Raw genomic sequence first — 22753 nt, forward strand, 5'->3', positions numbered from 1 at the left:
AGAAAATTTTGCTTGAAATAGTGCTTATTATGCTGAGGTACTGCCCTTTCCCAAGAACTCATATAGCAATGTATTTCAGAAAACATAACTCTTTCCCCTTAGTAGGTTAAATTGGCATGAAGAATGTGGTTCTACTTTGGGCTCAGGAATCCTGTAGGCTTTGTGAATATTGTCTATGACAGTGTACAACTCTACCTCCTGCACAACTACCACATCTTCTTTTCAGGGCCTTTTTTCAGCTGGAACTCACTGGAACTCAGTTCTGGCACCTCTCAGGTGGGCGCCATTGCCATTATAAGAGAACAAGGAAGGCGTTCATGGTGAGTTCAATAATCTCTTTTTCTCGAAAAATAGCAGATTCGTTTCTATATTTGGCCTACAAAAGCTCCCATTTTATTTTAGAAGTTCTGCGGCATGGGGACAATGTAGAAGCAGGTGCAAGCATAGCGGAGAAAATGATGGGGAAAGGTAAATAATTAGGTAGGAACTATTCTAATAGGCTACTTTAGGCTAATTCATGTGCTCACCCCACCCAACAGTTTGTGTGTGTGTGTGTGTATGTCTTTGAACAGATCTTGTGTCATACCACAATCTGCTTTTACAACTCCTTCAAGCATTTCTTGCCATACAGCAATGCTGTTGTTTTTCAGTAAGCACAGATCCGAAGAACTCTTGGCACACAGAACTAGCTGGAGTCTTTGGATTCTAGCCATTGCCTGGAAAGATCTTTGGGATCCAGCCCTGTAAATTTCTTCATATAGACACACACACTTATTGAAAACATAAATGAACTGTGAATGTCTCTGTAAATATTGTATACCTATGGTATTGTATATCTATGGCCAGTTGTATAAAATTCCTCCCTACTCCAGAATGAAGTCCTGCTGCCCAGTGGTCAACCAGATAAGAAAATAAGAACACTGCCAAATCAGGCCCAAGGCTCAGTGAGTGCAGCATCCTGTTCTCACTGCGGCCAACCAGATGTACATTGAAAAGTACCTCTAGGTAGCATGAAGAGAACCGCCCTCTTCCATAGTTGATACCCTACAGCTAGTATTCAAAGGCATATTGCTTCTATTCTTAGTGGTTGAATATAGCCATCACAGCTATACAACTTTTCGGTTTATTTTGCTGTTGTTTTTCTTATTATGGATTTTGTGTTTTTTATATTGTTATTTTATGTTGTGAATTGCCCTGAGATCTACAGATGTAGGGCAGTATACAATATAAATAATAATAATACAAGTATTGCATGGCTGATTTAAAGCTTTGTTTATTCATTGTTAGGTACAGCAAATATATATATATATGCATGTGTCATCACAATTCCCTATAGCACATAAACTTTAAAAGAACTTTACTTCAGCAGACTTTGCATAGTGCGTGCACCTTTGAGTTTTAGTTTTCTATTGATGTAATTTTCTGAACTATTAATTGCACAATCAAGTCAACACATATCTGCAACCAAAAAATCAAAAGAAGATACTGTATCTTACAGCAGGAGTCTAGTTACACTTGCTTGGAAGTCAGTTCTGCTTATACTGCCAGTTATTTGACAATAACTAAGTATGAGTATGTCCCATTGAAAACAATGGCATAGGAACAGTCGCAACTCTCTTAAATCCCTTGATTGGATTGTTTCAAACATGTTTAGGAGAGTGCTATTAGTTTTACAATCTTATTAAAATGGGTGTTTAAGCAACTAATTCAAAATATAATTATATTGTATGGTCCTTTTAAAATTATGCTTATTAACCTTTAAGTTACAGCAAAAGAAATCCTATGTATTTTATCTCACTAACAATTTTTTGAAGAACATTACCGTATCAGTGGGATGTCAGACTCGGTATATCTAAGGTAACATAGAAAGTTTTAACTTTCTATTAATTTAATATTTTATAAAACTTTTTAATTTACAGGCACCTGGAGGGTGGGTTTTCTATGGGAGCCTATGAATACAAATGGCACCATAAAGTACAATAAAACTTTTTTTTTAAAGCTAGGTATTGTAATAGTATTAAGAAAAATCAAAACATGAGTGGATAAAGTAGAATTTGCCATGCATCTAAGTAAGTGTGTAGTAATTCTTTTGGATGAGAGACTACGCCACGTTAGCTGTGCCTAAGATGCTGTTGTGATTGATGTGCCTCTTCTTTGGTACATTAGCAAAGAACGTTGTATTTGTCGAGATGTCGCTCATGTCCCCACCCTGTGCTCTGATTTATGCCACTCTCCTAAATATGTTTACCCAGTAGTAAGCCCCATTAAATCCCGTCACATCTGCTTACAAGTAGGTGAGTGTAGCACTGAAACCTTGCTGTGCAAAGGGAGCTCTTTCCATTGTTAGGATGTTGCATGTATATTTTTGTGGCGTCCCGTTCTCCTGCCCCCACCCCCGGAGCCCTTGCTGCCCTGTTGCATCAACTTCCTGTGCAAAGCTCCTCGCTTTGGGATGGTGATGCTTCTTGTTCCCTCTCACACCCCTTTCCCTCCTCCGGTATGTCAGCTTCCTGTGCAGAATCCCCGACGTTAGGGCTAAGGATGCTTGTGCAGGCGCTGCTTTGGTGCATCAACTTCCTGTGCAAAGCCCCTTTGCAATCGGGGCGATTATTCATGTTTTCACTCCTGCCCTTGGCGCATCAACTTCCTGTGCAGAATCTTTTTTTTGTTTTTGTTTTTTTTGCAAATGGGGGGAAAGAGAATGTTTGTGAAAGAACACTGCGTGCTCCTTTTGTTGTTGGCGTGGTGTTTTTTCTCTCTCTTTTGCCCTGGTGCATTCGCTTCCTGTGCAGAATCCTTTGCAGTGGGGCGGGGTGGGGGGGGGTGGGAGGAGGAGTGCAGTGAGCAAGCGAGGATGCTTGGCCGTGTGTTTCTCCCTCATTCCTCGGTGTATCCGCTTCCTGCGCAGAGCCACTTGCATTAGGGGAGGGAAAAAAGAAGATGCTGGCGCTTCTGGTTGTTTCTTCTCGCCGCCGCCGCCTGCCCCAGTGCACGATCCCTCCCTCCCTCCCTTCCCCGCTGGCCCCGGTGCACGATCCTTCCCTGCCGCCGCTGCTGCTCTACTAGAGTTTGCTGCCCTACTTCACTCTACTTTAGTTTCACTCACTTTACATCCGGGTTTTTTCCCTAGGCAATGGGTGCCGCAGCACAGCCCGTTCCTTAGGCAAAGGGAAATAAATTCGCTGCACCGACACGTCAAGTAGTCCCTCAGGAGGAGCCTTGAGGCGCCCCCTCCTCCTCCCGAGGAGGCCGGCCGCCCCTCCTCCCTCACTCATAGGGGGAGAGGGGTGGGGGGAGAGGGAAGGGGGAGCCCGCCGCCCCCTCCGCTTTTGTCCCCTCCCTCGTCTCCTCCTCCCCCCCCACTCCACCCGCTCGTTCCGGAGAGCGGCCGGAGTAGCTGTATGTGTGTGTGAGGGAGGGAGATAGCTAGAGAGAGAGAGAGGGGAGTTGTGTCGGGGGCGCGCGCGAGCCTCGAGTCGGGAGCGCGCGCCTCCGGCAGGCCAGGCGAAAGCAAAGGAAAGGAAAGCGAAGGGAGGCCGGTGGCGGAGTGATCCAGGCGTGCGGGTGCTGCGGCCGGGCCGGGTGAATGGGATTGAAGAAGAGTTCAGCTTCTCGGCTTGTTTTTGTGTCACAGTTTCTCTTCTCCTGCGCCTCTTCTGCCTCGTTCCTTTCTTCCTGCCCGCCCCCTCCTCCCTGCTGCAGGAGGAGCCCCCCGGGGAGAGGGGAAGGAACAGGACCCCTCAGAGGAGAGGGAGAAGAGGAAAAGCAGGAGCAGGAGGAGGAGGAGGAGGAGGTGGAGGAAAAGGGAGCAACCAGCCAACCAACCATCTTCCACTCCCAGCTTAGATTAAAGAAAGTGAGAGGAGGAGGAGGAGGAGGAGGAGAGGAGAGGAGCCGAGAAGAGGGGGACAGGGAGGCCCGGAGGAGCAGCTGCACCACCTTCTTCTCCCTATGAAGAGGAGTCTCCCCCCCTCCAAGAGAGGTCCTGCCAGGGGGGGCCCGGCCAGACAGCGGCGGCAGCGGCAGCAGCAGCAGCAACATCACCACCACCAGCAGGGTGTAGTATCCCACCTTTTGGATTCTCTCCTCCACCTCCCTGTTTTCTCCGCTCTGTTCTTTCTTTCTCTTCTGCTTCTCTCTCTCTCTCTCTCTCTCCCCCCCCCCCAAGTAGTGCTGGTCTCCCCCCTCCCCCCTCCCCGTCTTGTGCCTTGTTGTCTTTCTCAGGGAGTTTGGCGGGTAGGGGTGGGGGGGATAGGAAAGGGTAGGTTTGGAGGACGACGACGACGACGACGACGGGGTGTAAAGTCCACCATCAGACTCCCGAGCCAACTTGGAGATAAGGAGCAACAACTTCAGTTTAATTCGCCCCCCCCCCCACGCACCAACAGATAGATAGATGTAGATCTGTATAGATCTATAGGCTTGAGATGCGGGAAGGGGGCATGTCCTTTCTCTGTCACCTGTAAGGATTGAAGTAAGTTTCTGAGCGAGGAGGGGGTGGAGGAGCGGGAGGGAGTAGGTGACACATTGGAGTAGGGAGGGAGGGGGGAGAAGGAGATGACACATTGGCGGGGAGGGGTGATTTCTCCCATCCCTTCTGGTTTTCCTCGGGATGATTATTTCCAGGCCCTTTTGTGTGTGTTGGGCTGATTTTCCTCTGTGATGCTGCTGGGGGAAGTTTTATTATCTTGGAAATGATGCTGCTTTGATGATTGAGGATTCGTAGTAAAGCTGCGGCGGCGGCGGCGGCGGCTTTTTCCGCCTCCCTTCTTCTTCGTCTTCTTCTTCTTCTTCGCCTTTAATTTGTCTTGGTGGCCCGAGTAGTGCTGGGAAAATTCCGTTTCTTCAGCAACTTGTTATTCTGAAGTCTCTCTTGCCCCCCTCACCCTGGGGCAGCCCTTGCTGCACGGATACAAAGCTCGGTGCAAGGACACCTTTGGGATTTCACACTCCTACTCTGGCACATGTTTGCAGTGACTGGAGATGTGTACCTTCTTTTTTCCCTCCTCTTCCATTTCTGCGTGTGTTATGTAGGAGGAGTGAGATTGTATGTGGGACTGCCATTTGGTCTAGTCCCCTTGTGATTGTGGATCTCCTTACTTTTCTGTTTGCTTCTTTGTTATTCTGATGGGATCCCCACCCCCCCAAAAATATTTGCAGTGTTAGATTGCATTGTTAGATTTTTTTGTTGTGGGGGGATTAGATCAACCCCACTCACTCATGGCTTTGCACTGTTTGAGATACAGTATAAGTATGTATTGGCCACTTTTTGGTTATTTGGTTGGGGATGCTTGCAGGTGGCAAGGAGGTTGTTTTGATAGGTAGGAGGATGCTACTGTATTTAAATTACATGCTGTATTTTTAAAATGTCAAATCAGACTATGCACACACACTTAAAGATAAGCGCCAGTAAAATCAGTGGGTTATACTCCAAAGTAAATGCCGTTTGGACCAAGGTGCTTAATTTCTTTGTATTGTTTACTGTATGTGATTAAACTTTGGTGGGCCATTTGTAAAGTTGTAGTGAATTGATACTTGTTCAGGCCTGTGTACTTGAACATGGATTTTGCTTCCGTGACCAGACTTTTCAGCTCTATTTCCAACAGGGATGTGACTTTTTAAAATGAAAGTTGCAATATAAAATATCTGCATATAGAAAATAGTCTGATGTAGGTTACTTATAGCATAGTAATGATAGTTAAGCACTATATTTCTCCATTGATTAATACTGGGCTTGAAATTAGCACACTTGATCATGTTAATCACAGCAAGACACTTATTATTACAATACTTGGGGAGAAGCTGCTGCTCATGTCTGCTGAAATAACTCCATAGGGAAATTCCTTTTAAAGGAATAAAGGAAAGGAACTACAGAAAGGCATTCCCCACAAACAACTTTCAAAATCCTTCACTGTGATACTAGCAGAATATCATGGTCCAAGATCTTATCACTTTGTCAGTCCTAAACCTGTTTTGCTTAGAAGTTCTTAGGATAGCATTATTTGGGAGTAAGTTGCTTTTCAATTGGAAGAGTTTGGGGATGTAATCATTTTAGGGACCAACTTTCATATCCTTGTTTATATTTAATTTATAATTTCCCTTGACACTTCAATGTTAAGTTTTACTTTGTGACAACTTCCTTTACATGTAGCAAGCACTAAAACTGGATGCTATTTTTAAATTTTCTCTACAACGGGTAAATGCTGCAGTAATAATCTCCCCCCCCCCCAATGAAAAATAAGGTTAAATAGGGTTGAAAATGTTTTTTGATATTATGCTGTTTAGCTAAATAATAATAATCACTGAAGGTCAACATTAGTAGGTACTTTTGTGATATAGCTGAAAATGTGGGGTTAATGTGGGTGTAACCTTGCAGATCCTTAACCTTGACAGTAGTACACTCCATTGAATATACTTTAAATTTTTAACGTAGAGACTTGTTTAAATAGCTTTTCAAGAAATGACTTTCTTCCCTATAATCCTCTTATTTAAATATACTGATATTTAATAATAATTCTGAGCAAGAGACAGCCCTATTTGTTTTCATATATTCTATGAACTTGTGTATCCACACTGGAGGTTCTTGCTATTGGTTTACATAGGTAAAGGTAAAGGTACCCCTGCCCGTACGGGCCAGTCTTGACAGACTCTGGGGTTGTGCGCCCATCTCACTTAAGAGGCCAGGGGCCAGCGCTGTCCGGAGACACTTCCGGGTCACGTGGCCAGCGTGACATCGCTGCTCTGGCCAGAGCCAGAGCCGCACACGGAAACGCCGTTTACCTTCCCGCTGGTAAGCGGTCCCTATTTATCTACTTGCACCCGGAGGTGCTTTCGAACTGCTAGGTTGGCAGGCGCTGGGACCGAGCAGCGGGAGCGCACCCCACCGCAGGGATTCGAACCGCCGACCTTTCGATCGGCAAGCCCTAGGCGCTGAGGCTTTAACCCACAGCGCCACCTGCGTCCCATTGGTTTACATAGTACTTAGTAAAGCACCTTTCCATGGCTGGGGTTCTCAGGGCAGCATCATTTGACACTACAGTGCACATAAACTTGGAATTAGATTTTACTATCTTTTATTCAGTTTTTCCTCTGATGAAAACTCTTTAACTTCTGAATTCCCTTCAACAACAGTAGTTATATTATTAACCAGTAGAAGTGAAAATAGGACCATGTAAAAAATATTTTAAGAAACTGGTTGTTGTCATCTTTTTTCCTCAGGAGCTTCCAGTTTTGTTTTGTTTTTGTGGTTCATACAGTAACTTCTGTGAAACCAAGTTGTTGCCTGCTGGAGTATTTATGGCAGGGGTGGCTAACCTGTGGCCCTCTAGCTAATGTTGGGGTCTCCAACTCCCATCAGCCCCAACCCAGCATGGCCAATGATCAGGACTGATGGGAGTTGTAATACAACAATATCTAGAAGTTTGCTGATTAGCCACTTATGGCTTTTGAGGAAAAAGGTAAAATAGCATCTTCCTCTGGAATCCATTCTGCTTACCACTTTTGTATGCCTTTGAAGTTGGGCATCAGGAAATGGGAACTTAGTTGAACCCAAAAGGTCTTACCCCTGAGTAAACATGCGTAGGATTGTGCTGTAAAACAGGGATGATCTCCCCTCCTTTATTTAAAGTATTTTCAGGTTAAATGTTGTTAATAGAAAAGCCTGTATTCATGCATCATTCTGCATACAGGAGTGCTTCTGCATCGTAAGCACAAATGTAAGTGGTATTTGTAATAAGTGTTGGGACATCCCCCCCCCCCCCCGCATTGTATTGGAAAGAGAATGATCAGATGAGATGGCTAGGATTTACTTGTTTTCTTTTTCAAGTGTACCACCTTCCTCCTTTATAAGCAATTATAAGTACCGTAATATATTTAGTGTTTCAAGCTTGATATTGAAATGCTGTTTAAGATTTGTAGTGATCTTTTAGAGCTAAACAAGTGTTCACTGTTGGATTTTAGTACTTATTTCCTGTAGTTCTCAAAGTTCTGAAGTTGTAGCAAACTATTTGGGCCAATCTAGCCAAAGCTAATTGCTTTTAAATCTCATTGATTTTTAGTGGGAGTGATTTGAGCACATGCTTAACTCTCTCATTGAAATCAATGCAACTTGAAAGTGATCAGCTTAGTCTGGCTCGGCCTCTGTGTATATTGAAGTTATTGGTGATAATGGAACAATTTCTCATCCTGTTTGGGACATGCTTGCCTTTTACAAATATTATCAGTTAGCTACAAACTTAAACTTCAAGCCTAACCAAGTCTACTCAGAAGTAAGTTTTAATTGAATTTTCTAGGACTTACTTCCAGGAAAGTGAGACTAGGATTGCAACATTAGTCATGCTTGGAGTATAAATTGGGCCCACTGATTTCAGTAGGTTTAGTCTACTAAACATGACTTAGGTCTAGATTAAACTCTATAGTACTTTCTTCATGTATAATTCTTTGTTTCACACCAGAATTATACTGTTGCATTGTTTCAGTTTAATATATGGGGGAAATAGTTCTAACAGTTACTAAGAGTTGTGTTTTGTACTATGCAGGGAATAGAAACTGAAACAAGTTGCTTCAGTATCACAGGGATAACTTTACCATTGGAATGAATTTATGAATTGCAGTATGTGGAGATGTTTCATGGTTATAATTTAGTTCTACCCAATTTCGTATAATATTGTTAACAGTTAATATGACTATTAAAAGAAATATGTTCCACTTACCGTAGTTTGAAGTACCGGTAAATAGTATGGCAAGTGAGAATTGTTTGGTGCTGTGATTTTAACTTCTGGAGTTAGATATTGCTGATGTGTTTGTGTAGTGTGAGAACCTGCTTAAAATCTTATCTTATTTCACTGTTAAAGAATAGTAAAAGAAGTTGAACTGCAAAAATATAGAATTTTTTGTATATTTGTCAATCTGCATGGCATGGAATATCCCTGGACACTGAGAAACATTAAAATGCACAGTGCTACTATGAAAATGCAACAGCTGATTTACACATCTCCTTGGAAATCTTAGAGACAAATCTAGCTCCACCCGCCCCCAGCATGTAAACTGTGTGATGCAGAAGAATACTAGTGCATGAAAAGTTACTGGAGTTGTACCTTTTTACTATGAGTTCTTTATTTGCAGTGTGTGTGTGGGGGGGAAAACCCTCAAAACTGTTATGCAAATTCTATTCTGTTGTTGTTGTGTTTATGCAAGAGGCTGAAAATAAGCTTTGAGGTAAGTGTTGTAGTAATGGTGTATTAAGTCATAATTGTAGTTCAGAACTTGATTCAACAATTTTTAGAATTAAGATACATATTGGGGAAAGGCTGTGCATCCCAGTGCAAAAAGGGATGTTTACATCTAATTCCTCTGAGCTCAGCTTGTTTGAGGATAGCATATTCTTGGAGCTACTATAGAGGCAGGTTGTATGCTGGTTCCTGGATAGGTAGCTTATTGACACTGAAGAGCATAATGTTCCATATTAGAAGCATAACTTGTTAGGGAAACAGACTCAGGGAAGCCAGCAAACTGCAAGTTATTTCTTCAAATATTTTCTATGCAAGTTTTGGTGTTAGACTGGACAAAGATTTTTTTATATATATAGTGTGTGATTCTTTGGTGAAGAGGGTCTGGTTCTTTGATGAAGAGATGACCAATCACCTATACCTTAAAACCTCATTGCTAATGTGTGCTTACAAATGTTATCTCACACAGTACAGAAAGGATAGTTCAAGCGCACATGGCACTTAATTTTAATCTGCTCAATGACCCATGAACATTCAATAGAAGGACACTTGGCTTTTCCAGTGTTAGTTTCTGTGTTCTTGTATCTTTTAATTTTTAACTGGGGACATTGGTGTGCAAATCTTCTCAGTTGTGATTAAATTATTTATTAAATAAATGATTAACATTATTTATTAAAATTTGCTATCCATGTTCAAATTCTTAAGTCATGCAAGCAGACTTCCCCTTCTTCCCACACTCCCTAAATCTTCACTGGAGGGTTTCTCAGTCCTCTTAAGCAGATATGGGGGGCATGCGAGGGGGAGAGGAAATCTGTTCTGCCAAGAATGCCCATTCGGCTGTCAGATGGATACCATTGGATTCCACTGTAAATCTTGGAAATACTCCTGCATTAGCTTTGAATTTGTGAGATCTAGGATCCAGTTAAATGCAAACTGAGGTTTTCAGACTTGTAAGACAGCTTGAAGCCTATACAGAACCGTGTTCTGTTTTGTCAGCTCATGTGACTGTGTGCATAAAGCACTCCTGACAATTGAAAGTTAAGCTCTGAATTACTGATTTAGACTGATCAACTTTCCAAACATAATGCTTTCTTTAAAGAAATACAAGCACATTATGTGGTATGTCAGCAGTGTGATTCTGCATAAGTTTGTCAAAATTTATGGGTAATTCAGCTTTGCAAATAGAATGATGAGTGCCTTTTAATACACTATTAACACTATCTATCTCATGGACACCAGCATCCTTGGCTGCTGCTTTATTCAAACCGAGACTCTCTCTTATGTTGTAAATGAAATATGAAAGTTTTTAGATTATAAGACATAGTATAACCAAATTGTCCAGAGTGGCCAGTAGCAGGGTGTTTCCATATAGGAGAGGAGCCTGATCTGCTGGACAAAATTATCAAAAAATATATATTCTCAGCTTTCACTTGCTGAAGACAAAGTTTTCAACAGTATATCAAATGTAGCTTTTCAATTCATGATTCCACCTTCCCTTGCTTTTCAGCAATGTACTTAAATAGAGTAACTTCTACATTTTCATCTTATTAAACCCAGTCTTATACCCGGTTTGCTGGCGCATTCTGGCAATTGCTGACTTCCCCTCCCATCTCCAAATTTTATGCTTCCTCACTATGATCCTTCAGTGATTAAAAGGAGTTATATTATGTTAACCATGAGAAGTTTAATGTGTACCTTTTTAGAAAAAGAAAATGGCTGTCTTCTCCATTAAATTAAGAGTGGGATTTTAAAACCTATGTGCTGTATTTAGTAGGAAAGCAAAGAGCAAATTTTAATTGATTAAGTGTTAAATTTGAAAGTGAAAAAGTTTGGGGCCTTTTATCTTAAAGTCTAATCCTCCGATAACACTTTTTAGATTGTTAGTAGGCCTAAGGGGAAAAAATCCTCACATATAAGCCAAAATATGGTGTTTTTCCTGTTTTGTTTTGGCTGCATGCAGAACACAAACTGTCAGTACTTGAAGAGAAGAAGCACTAGGCAGAAAGGCATTGATTTCTTTTTTCCTTTCCCTCTCCTGCTGTGTTTCCAAGTATTGTTAACCATGTGCTACTCTAAGGCAATATACTTGCATGCAAAATAATGGTTGATCTCCTCAGTCAATTAGCAATCGGGGCTTAGCATCTTATAAATCCAAACTTATGAGTAATCACAATATTTTTTTCTGATAAACTGACTTATAGTAGTCATGGCAACAGCTGTCTTGGCTTTTTATGGATGGTACAGTTGCTGCATCTGCAGGCTTCATCAATACTTCGGCTGCCTACAGAGGGAAGTGCAGTAGAATGTCTGTCTGGCGGTTTCAGCAGCACTGAATATTGCACTGTTGCAGTACTGTGTGCTTTTCATGTTCCAAAACTTTATGGAGCGCTTTTCTTTTTCTGCCTATTAGTTGTATAAATGCTAAAATTGGCACCTCTGGTGAAATGCTGTGACAACAGTGTCATTTTTTGAATATAGATTGTTTCTAGAGTCTTCACTAGACATAAGGTGGTTACTTTAAAGAAACAGTTGCGAGAATAGAACCAACACCACATGTTGCCTTCTGGTGGAAACTTTCTTAAAATTGTTTTATCCTTTCTTTCTACTGAACTAATATATAGTGAACACTGCAAAGAGGCTTCATCTGGATTTTTTTTAACTTTTAGTTTGTTCCTTTCTTGTTTCATGAAAGATAGATTCCACTTTAATCCATGGCAGAGAAAGAGGGATTGTGTTTTTAGCAAAATCATTATTGAGCCAGGGGTAGCACTCAACTTTCAAAATGCAACCTTAAAATAGTGTATGGTTGGTGGTATGTGTTTTCCATAAAACTTTGATTTGGGGAAATTTATGCCTTGAGTTAATGAAGATCTGATTTAGCATATTTATTTGATTTACATTTTGGGGGGGGGGGACCCAAGACAAATATCAAACTGAAAAGGTATGTACTGTTAATTTTATGCTCTTTATAAATATCTGAAAAAGTTCCGCAACTACTAAAAGTAGTTGAAATAAAATTTGATTGGGGGGGGGGGGAGTCAATAAAGTGCACTTAGTGTGATCTAAATGTTATATTCAAACATATTCAAAGCTTCTCTTGAAAATTATTTTTACTGAAGTACTTGTCAATATTTTAAGACATGACGTCTCAAAAGCACACACTTCCCTTACATTATTTAGATTTTAAGGCAGGCAAAGTAAATGTATTTGAAACCATTAACACACTAATCTAGCATGTGTGAAGGAACTATGAGCATAAATATATGCTCTTCCTTGGAATAGCCACACAGGAAAAAAACATTGCTTAGATCCAGAAATTGGCAAGTAGAATGCTATATTTACAGTTGGGCTTTTCTTTCTCCTGAGAGTTAAGGGGTCCTTTGGAACATGTTGCGTGCTGTGAGTGGGGTGGGCCACAGCAGCACAGGGATGCTGAGAAAATTCAGTGGGGGCCCCTTGTGCAGGCACAATGCCTTACACTCACAAAGACACCTCTAGATCCAAACCATTCATTTTTAGATTTTTGACTAGTAATGTGTCCTTTCCAGTTGCCCACTTGAGATGGTATTGTGTCAGCTCATTATGAGACTAATTCATTTTATGAACGATGCAAATTTAAAAAGGCAAAATATTCTGCAGAAAAATAGAGTTGAAAATATTCCCCATATCCTTTGTTATTCTAGATCAGAGTTTAAAAATTATTTAAGACATTCTGGACAATTTATTTATACTGCTGGGGGAGATGTCTTGCTTTGCATTGAGAGCCTTATTAAATCTGTTCTTGAACTTGGGGGTGTTAGTTGTTCATATTTTGATACAAATGGTTGAACAACTTGTATATAACTTCTTCAATATGATTAATGGCAAGTCCTAGCCTCTGTATTTGTAAGAATTATTGTGTAATAACTAGAAGCACAGATGAAATCCTCAAAAATAGGTTTTGGGACTTTTATTAACTATCTCTTTTTATGTGTTTTGCTCGTTTATCTTAGAGGGATATAAAGTTTAGCTTTAAAACGTGATTTAAAGCAATTAAATCCAGATCACCACCTGTGGAAAGAGATCTGGCAAGTCCTGTGGCCTAGGGACCACATTCTAAAGCTGTAGAATGCTGTGGGCTAGTGCTGTACTTGGGAACTCACATGTTACTACCTATGTTTTATTAGTTAGAGTTTGTAGATGTTCATAGTCCCATTTAATGTACTCAGGGCATTTTGCCAATCAAATCTTGTGTTACCAAGAATTTTGAAACAAATACATGCTAATGTAGCATTTGATCGACTTTCTTAATGAGAAAAACCAGAGTTGGAAAAAAGATAGGTGTTTGATTGTCTAGGCCAGGGGTAGTCAACCTTTTTATACCTACCGGCCACTAATGCATCTTTCTTGATGGTAAAATTTCCTTACCGCCCACCAGTGCTGCAGTAACATGTGCCCTAGAACCCCCTACTGCCCACCTGGAATCCTGAAACGCCCATTAGTGGGTGGTAGGGATCAGGTTGACTACCCCTGGTCTAGGCTTATGGGAATTTGAAGTATTTTCACTTTTAATTTTACAGTTCTGTGGTTCTATGTCATGGATGTTTTAGTTGAGATTCTTGCATTGCAGGGGGTTGGACTAGATGACCCTCGGGGTCCCTTCCAGTTATGTGATTCCCAGCCCTAGTGGGATTCTTGTTTTGCTGCTTGTATTATCTTGGTGAGGAGGAAAGTTGATAATTTGATTGGACATTGGTACAAGTATGGATGGACCTTTGGTTTTGAAAGTGTGGGACACTGGAGTCCATAGGTCATGCTCTACACATAATCTAAACAACCTTCTTGGAAAAACGTTAACTACTGCTTTTGAAATGTGCAATTTTATGAACTAAGACTTGCAGCAGTTTAAGGATAATCTTTTAAAAATAGTAGATGTACTTGTGATATTCTGAGAGATCTGCTTTATGTGGCTATTGACTGGACAGTTTGGGATTTGGTGCTGTTCATGATACATGGTAGAAGGTTTATTTCAGGGTACTGCAATCAATTACTTGCCCCCTCTATATCACTTTTTTATAATTAATTGCACTAATCTCTTCTTTTCATAGGACACTCTAATTGATATTCATGAATATTTTTATGTTTCAAGCTAATCTGTATTATGGATGAGTAGCAAGTAGTACACATCTTCTGCCTCTGCCTCTAGTCTTGCTATACGTTTAAGCTAAAAAATACATGTTTGTAGTTTATACTGTTGTAGTTAAAGGTAAATCAAAAGTTCTCTTACCTGCCTAACTCTGTCTTCATAATTATGTGTGTGTTTTCATGGGACAAGTATATTACATAAAAAGCCAATTTTTTTGTTTCCCAAGTTACATATGGTGACCTCACTATCCTCTAATAACTGCACGAAATCCTCTGGAATTTATTAAATAAGAAATATAGGTTATTGCTTTGATTCTCCATCCCCTTCATGTCCTGAGTAGAGTTCCTACATAGATTTCAATCCTGTACACCCTGCTGAAATTATTGGGACTTATTTATGAGTAGATACGTATAGAGTTTTACAGCACCATGCTATAGGTGTAACGTGCATGGCTCTTGAGAATACTTAAAATGCTCATCAAAAAAGATTTGGGGTTGATACCCTGAACTTAATAACTGTTAATGGGATACAATTCATTGTATTTGATGTGTGTGTAAACTTCAGTGATTGTTTCAAGAGCAGGTTGCTAAGACTTGAAACATAAAAATCTAAATAGGATTCCGCTGGGTTGTGTAACTTTTAAAGAACACAAATTTAAAGGTCACTTTTCTGATCTTTGCACAAATTCAGGTTTGTTTGTTTTTTTTTTAAACCCTTCAATTTATTGAAGATGTGCTTTTATTTCTGGGGCAAGTTTCTTCAAATATATTCGATATCTGGTTCCTGCAATTCTTACAAAATATTATTATTTTAGTAAAGCAGCATATGTACTCTGAATGGGGGGGAGCACTGTTCTCCAGTAGTTTGGGGACTGGAAGTGTTCTTTGCTTTACAAACTGAGAGTCTCACAACTGATGAGGCTTGTCAATAAAGATGGTACCATCTAGCAAAAGAGCCTAGAATAGTGTTAGCTTTTTTTTTGCTGCTTATAGTCTATTAAAACCCCTACATCCTTTTCACATGTACTACTGGCAATCCAGGTGTCCCCCTTTTTATATTTGTGCAGCTTGCTCATCTGAGATGAGATGTGATGTGATATATAACCTGGCCACTGTTATGCATGCTTTGGTGAACCTCAGGCTAGACAACTGTTGTTCTAGTGGGACTGCCTTTTGCTAGGAAATTTCAGTGGGTTAAGAATGAAGCTTCCCATTTATTAGTGGATATAAGCTGATGGGAACATCTTTTGGCATGCAATGATTTTGCAAAGTTTTTTGCAGATAAAATCACTCAGATTCGGGAAGAAGTAGACTCCACCGTGGGAGCAGGGCCGGGGTGGGAGAGTGCTAGAGTTCTGTCTAGTCAAGTTGAGTGGGATCAATTCCAGTCTGTTACCTCCGAGGATGTGGACAGGCTGCTTGGATGAGTGAAACCAACCACCTGTCTCCTGGATCCTTGCCCATCCTGGCTTATAAAAGCTAGCCAGGAAGGACTGGGCGATGGGCTTCGTGGGGTGGTGAATGCTTCCCTCCGTGAGGGAGCCTTCCCAGACCCGCTGAAAGAGGCGGTTATTAAACCTCTTCTTAAAAAACCATCTTTAGATGCGGCCACAATGGCCAACTATCGCCCAGTCTCAAATCTTCCATTCTTTTTTTTTAAAACATATTTATTGAAATTTTCAAAGAATTACAAAAATATAAAAAAGAAAAAAGAAAAGAGAAAAAACAACAAAAACAACAAAAACACAAAAGACAAAATACAAAAATAAAACAGTGATTAAAAACAATTCCACCTTCTTTCACTTAACTTTCATTTACTTATTTCCCAGACTTCCTCGCCTCTCCCTTTTTTGTATTCCAATTCAATTTGTTGATTCAGCAAATCCTTTCCCAGTTCCCTTATCTTAATCTTTCATTGTCTTAATCTATTTTCATTATTATCTTATACCATAAAGGAAAAAAAAATACCTTAAAATTCCAAACTTTACTTATTTTGCTAGTTTCTCATATCCATTATATTCTTAGCTAATCCTATAAACATTTATACTAAAGCCAAGCCGTTTCCTTTCAAACATCCTTCGAACGTTCATCAGATGTATAAAACAGTCCTAATAGTCAAATAAAGAGAATAAAACAATCCAATCTTCATCCAGCGTCCCCTCCCCCTGGTTCCGGATTTGTCAGTCCATTCTATCTCATAGAACTAACACATTAACCTGGTAGCCTTACATCTGAGGCCCTTAAGTCTCTTCCCTGTCCCTTCCACAATTGTTCTTCTGGGTCTCCTTTCCCTCATGTAAACTCCAACTTAGTAATGTTATTGACCCTTTTCAACAAATCAGCCCTTTTCCCACAGTCCATATTGAGCTCCATATAAGATTTAAAGTCGTATTTCAAAATCCTTCCAAAATTGGGAGCCCCCATATCTCCAAACCTCTCACGGCCCATTCCCAGACTCGGAAAGTCCATAAATTCCTGCTCAGGGGGGTCAATCCAACCCCCCATTTCCAGACCAATCCAAACTTTATCTTTCCAGGTCTGGTTTTTCAGACAATCAATTGGTAAATCCAAAGGCTCATGTTCCTGCTGGGCCGCAACTTCCTCCATCTCTAGCTCCATCTCTGGCTCCCCAAATTCCACATCCTCCTCTTCTTTCATCTGTTCTATTACAGCAGACTCCTGACTTGATTCCTGGATAAGCTCCATTCTTTTTCCCACTACCTGGTCCAAATTTTCCACCGTCTGCTTAAGTTTTCCAACCAAGTCAGTCGTCAAGTTCGTTTCCTCATGCAATTCTTCCAGTAGGGCATTTGTTTTTAAAAAAGCACACAATAATGCTTCTGAATACATTGTGCTTCAAGGACACCAATCAAGTTCCCACAAGATAATCTGCAGCAGCTGGAGCTTCTCTGTAAACAGTTACAGTTTCACGTTCTCCCTCTAGGGGGTAAACTTCTATTGCAGATCCAGCCACAAAGTTACTTTTTATTGTTTTGTTTTGTTACTTTTGTCCAAATTTGCTCCTTTAAAATACAAAATGACACAGTGGAATCACAATGTTGCTCTTCATTTAGCTAGCTGTCAAAACTTCTGTCTCTGGTCAGTGAGCTTTAAATGTTGGTCCTGACACCCGCTCCAGGGTTAGGACGGTGGAGGCTTACTTTACTTTAAACTTACTTCGGCAGTTTTAGACGTTCCAAAGAAAAGCTCCCGCTTCTCCTGCCAAAAGAAGGGGGGGTCTAACCTTTTAGATAATGAAGTCTAATCTTTTGATAGTAATTTTCAAGACTCTAGCTTACTCTGTCTTTGCTTTATACGGTCTACAAAGAAACAGAAGGCTGACTTCCTGTTTGGACCTTTCCGTTCCAGTATCAAATTAGGTTAAAATTTAAGTCCAATTCCTCTCTGTCGGCCAATCCTTGTTTGAAAACCAATTGTTCCAATTTCACGTACTCACGGATGATACTTTTAAATGCCGAATTTTCCCAGGAAAAAGGCAGCGCTCTCCGGTAACAGCTATGCGGCTTCGCTCCACAGGAAAAGCAGTTTGACTCTCAGCACCGCGCCGCTTCCCCCTCGTCGCTTCGGAGCCCGTTAGTGGGTCCCTTTGCGGGTTGGGGGGGCGTTAATGGTGCCCGCCGAGTCCCATGTTCACAGGCTTCCCCCGCCTGTGATTTCTAAAGGGTCCCCGCTTCGCCGTAGTGGAAAAAAACCCGTTTCCCGCAGAGCTTGTCCCTCCGATTCGGAGGGAGTCCGCCATTACCGATGGCGCCACCCCGGAAGTCTCAAATCTTCCATTCTTGGGCAAGGTGATTAAGCGAGCGGTTGCCGAACAACTCCAGGCACGCCTGGAAGAAGCGGACCATTTGGATCCCTTCCAGTCGGGATTCAGGCCTCATCATGGGACTGAAACTGCCTTGGTCGCACTGGTTGATGATCTCCGGCGGGCTAGGGACAAAGGTGAGAGCTGTTTCCTAGTTCTGCTGGATCTCTCAGCGGCGTTTGATACCATCGACCATAACATCCTTCTGGACCTCTTCAGGGGCTGGGAGCTGGGGGCACTGTCATACAGTGGTTCCGCTCCTTCCTCCTGGGCCGTGTTCAGAAAGTGGTGGTGGGGGATGAGTGTTCAGACCCCTGGGCTCTCACTTGTGGGGTGCCTCAGGGTTCTGTCCTCTCCCCCATGCTTTTCAACATTTACATGCAGCCGCTGGGAGAGATCATCAGGAGGTTTGGGCTGGGTGTTCATCAGTATGCGGATGATACCCAGCTCTACCTCTCTTTTAAATCAGAACCAGTGAAGGCGGTGAAGGTCCTGTGTGAGTGTCTGGAGGCGGTTGGAGGATGGATGGCGGCTAACAGATTGAGGTTGAATCCTGACAAGACAGAAGTACTGTTTTTGGGGGACAGGAGGCGGGCAGGTGTGGAGGATTCCCTGGTCCTGAATGGGGTAACTGTGCCCCTGAAGGACCAGGTGCGCAGCCTGGGAGTCATTTTGGACTCACAGCTGTCCATGGAGGCACAGGTCAAATCTGTGTCCAGGGCAGCTGTTTACCAGCTCCATCTGGTACGTAGGCTGAGACCCTATCTGCCTGCGGACTGTCTCGCCAGAGTGGTGCATGCTCTGGTTATCTCCCGCGTGGACTACTGCAATGGACTCTACGTGGGGCTACCTTTGAAGGTGACTCGGAAACTACAACTAATCCAGAATGTGGCAGCTAGACTGGTGACTGGGGTCGGCCGCCGAGACCATATAACACCGGTGTTGAAAGACCTACATTGGCTCCCAGTACGTTTCCGAGCACAATTCAAAGTGTTGGTGCTGACCTTTAAAGCCCTAAATGGCCTCGGTCCAGTATACCTGAAGGAGCGTCTCCACCCCCAACATTCTGCCCGGACGCTGAGGTCCAGTGCCGAGGGCCTTCTGGCGGTTCCCTCATTGCGAGAAGCAAAGCTACAGGGAACCAGGCAGAGGGCCTTCTCGGTAGTGGCGCCCGCCCTGTGGAACGCCCTTCCAGCAGATGTCAAAGCGATAAACAACTACCTGACATTCAGAAGACATCTTAAGGCAGCCCTGTTCAGGGAAGTTTTTAACGCGTGATTTTACTGTATTTTTGGTTTCTATGGAAGCCGCCCAGAGTGGCTTGGGAGGCCCAGCCAGATGGGCGGGGTATAAATAAATTATTATTATTATTATTATTATTATTATTATTATTATTATTATTATTGGAACAAGTGTAAGAAGGATACTGAGTGTAATTAAAAGTGCCATGGCTAATCTTCTATAGCCCTAAAAGGGGACTTGATTCAGGATACCTTCAGAAACTCCTTCTCCAATACTGTATGCTGAGATCAGCATGTGGGGACTTGCTGTTAATCTGAATAGACTGCTTAGAAAAAGAGGCAAGGTTGGACCTTCTCAGTGCTTGGGTGCCTGCAGAGCAGTTTTGATGAGACAGTTCTATTTCCTCTCTTAAGAGAACATTAAAAGCACTTATTTTTGCAGATAGTTGAGAGCATTGCTGAATATTTATTGTATTGAAAATTGTAACCCTGGTGCTCTTCTTTTTTTAAGGCTGCTTCTATATCTTGTTTTTGATAGTTTTGACAGTTTTAGGTGTTTTGTATGGTGATGAATTGAATTTCTTATCTGATAAATTAGCTGTTTTGAAGAGTTCTGTAGAACCATATGACATGATAAAAATAACTTGAAAGTTTGGGTGGTAGATAGCTCAGTCAACAGAGCATGAGGCTTTTAATTCAGAGTTGTTTCTTGTGTAGAGCCCCACACAAGACAAAAGATTTCTGCATTGCAGGGAGTTGGACTACATCACCCTTGTGATCCCTTCCAACATTTACGATTCTATGATTCTATCTTTTCATGGGAAGAGCTGCCTGGGGTCAGAAAAAATGACCTTGGAGCTGGTCTGTGGATACCCTTGTTCTAGTAAATGGGGGGGGGGGATGAAAATAAATGAAAGGTCTTGTAACATTTAAATGTTTGTGTGAGGGAGAGAAAAGTTGGAATGGATCATGAAAAGTCTTTTTTAGTGACGTCTGTTTTTAACATGCTTATTTTTCAGTTTTTTTAATTGTGCAAATTAACATTTTTGCCTATGTTGCATAATGCAACTACTATGAGGTAGGAGAAAGGCAAGATCTGCAAAGTTTTTGTAGTGCCTCCCCCATCATTCTTGAAAGTTAGGCTCTTCCGCTCAACTTTTGGGCCTTGGCCACATGGTTTCCTCTGCATATACATCCACATAGCCTAGTGACTTTGTTTTAAAAGAGAGAGAAAGCAAAGCAAGGTTCATAGGATACAAGATTCATAGGGTGCTGATTTCCACACATAGTACCAAACTCCGCATTTTCATGGCCTTTCATGCAACCATAGTAAAATTATTTGGTTTCTTGTTATTTTTGGTACATAATATTTTGTCTTGCCTTTCATTCCAAAAACCCTCAAGGCTGCTCATATCAGAAGCTAAAATGATCTAAAGATGGTGTGATTTCAGTCTGAAAACAAAAATGAAACCTAACAAAATAGAGCAGAGACATGAAAACAGGGTGGAGTTAGGGAGGGAAAGAATGATTGAAGATGTCATGGAACAGAGAGGTTGTGCTAAACTATGTACAGTAAATGTCAATATGGTGGGAACCAATTGAGCCCGGAGGAGGAACTTCAGTTATCTGAGAGGCACTGCAGAGAATGCTTTGGCTTGCAGACATTCATACCTCTGATGGCATTGAGATTTAGAGCAAAGCCTCTGATAATGAACCTGGGGGCTGGGGGTTAGTTTGTGCAGGAGAATGTAATCATTCAAGTATCTTGGCCCCAGCTATTTAGGGCTTTATATGTAACAATCATTAGCACTTTAAATTGTGCCCAGAAATGTGCTCACTGATAATGCAGGTGAAGCAAAGCCAGATGTTTTGTTCCATAATATAAGCCCATGGTAACATTTTTGGGGCCATAGTTTGCACCAGTTGAAACTTCTAGACAGACTCTTAAGGGTAGCGCCATGTTGAACATGTTGCTCTGACCATGGCATGTGTGATGTATCTGCTTTCTTCAGGAAAGGGCAAAGCTGGCGCACCAGCTGAAGCTGGGCAAAGGTTCTCCTAGTCATGACCACAGTCTGATTTACCTCTAGGAGCAAAGCTGGATCCAGGAGAGCCTTCAGACTGCAAACCTACCCTGTCTAGCTCTGCTTTTTTCTTGGTCCTGCGGGGTTATCCTTTGAGCAGCCCAGTGGTTGATGCACTTTTACAATTGCCAACTTGGGTCAAATGCCTATAGGGGCTGGCCTTTTCTGACTTAGTAGGCTATAATAAGATGGTAACACCTTGTGCTCAGCACATCATGTGGTATCAAAGCCCACATTTTGTTGCAAGACCTACTACTTGTGCCTCTCCATATTCTCAAAGGATACACTGATTAAGAGAGGCACAGCTGCCTAGTTTTTACTTAGAATATTTATTAAGGAATGTATGAAGTGTATTTGCAGAATATATACTACAGTGACCTAATCCCAAAAGTAATTTATGGTGTAAGTAAAACTAGAAGATGAGGTTCCAGCTTGGTTTTGTTCTATTTTGGGGAAGTGTATTGGTTTTCCACTTTGTTTATAACTTAAAAGCTAAGGATAAAAAAGTGGACTACAAATGGGTGAATGTAGCGGGAGACCAGTGGAATTTCCCAAGAGTATCTGGCTGTTTAGGGAGTCTAGGTGGCAACTGGAAAGAGAGCCTTGTTTTTAGTCTCCTCCTTTCAATGGGTAGATGTTACATATATGTGTATGGGTTAGGGCAATGTTTTAAACAAGTGTGTTCAGGTTCTACCTAAATTCTGGAGCAGAATTTGTGGCCCTGTAGATCTTGGTTTCCAACTTCCATCATTTCTAGCTACCCCACATCATCCAGTCAGGGATGATGGGAGTTGTAGTCCAATAACATCTGAAGAGCAACAGGTTGCCCTGTCTCTTTCTAGAGCAGAGTTTGAAGTGTGGTTTGGAAGTTCCACTGACCTGCCTGGCCTAATTGCCACCTGTACCCTTGGCCCTGAACCTCTTGGACTCCACCTGCAGCTCTGCAATAGAGGATGGGAGACAAACCTGTATTTTATATTCCACTGACAAACCTGTATTTTATATTCCTTTTGTTATGTGCCTTGAGGGTTTTCCATTGTAAAAGAAGGGCAAGATAAAAATAAACTTGAAAGATTCAAGAGCTATAACTCAGATTCTTACTTGCTTGGTTCCTTTATTTTCAAGTTGTTTTGTGAGGTAGTGGTTTGTGGATTTACTTAATCTGTAGACGTGCTGGGTGTATTGAAAATTAATATATTACTACTCACCTGCATCTATAGATTACATTGCTAAGAGACTATGTTAAAATTGTTA

General features: G+C 41.7%; 1 protein-coding gene across 5 annotated transcripts in view; it reads left to right on the forward strand.

The window, feature by feature from the left end:
• Positions 1–1367: 1367 nt before the first annotated feature.
• PHF21A (PHD finger protein 21A) overlaps positions 1368–22753 on the forward strand; it is a 136240-nt gene continuing 114854 nt past the window's right edge. The window contains exon 1 of one of the 5 annotated variants that reach the window (XM_079951459.1): positions 1368–4057. The gene's annotated coding sequence lies outside the window, so the exon portion shown is untranslated. Of the gene's footprint in view, positions 4058–4311; positions 4475–22753 lie in introns of those variants that run through there. The other 4 variants (XM_079951458.1, XM_079951457.1, XM_079951455.1 and 1 more) reach the window with 4 other exon arrangements.

This window comes from Podarcis cretensis (genome assembly GCF_951804945.1).
Source record: "Podarcis cretensis genome assembly, chromosome: 1".
Taxonomy (NCBI): Eukaryota; Metazoa; Chordata; class Lepidosauria; order Squamata; family Lacertidae; genus Podarcis; species Podarcis cretensis.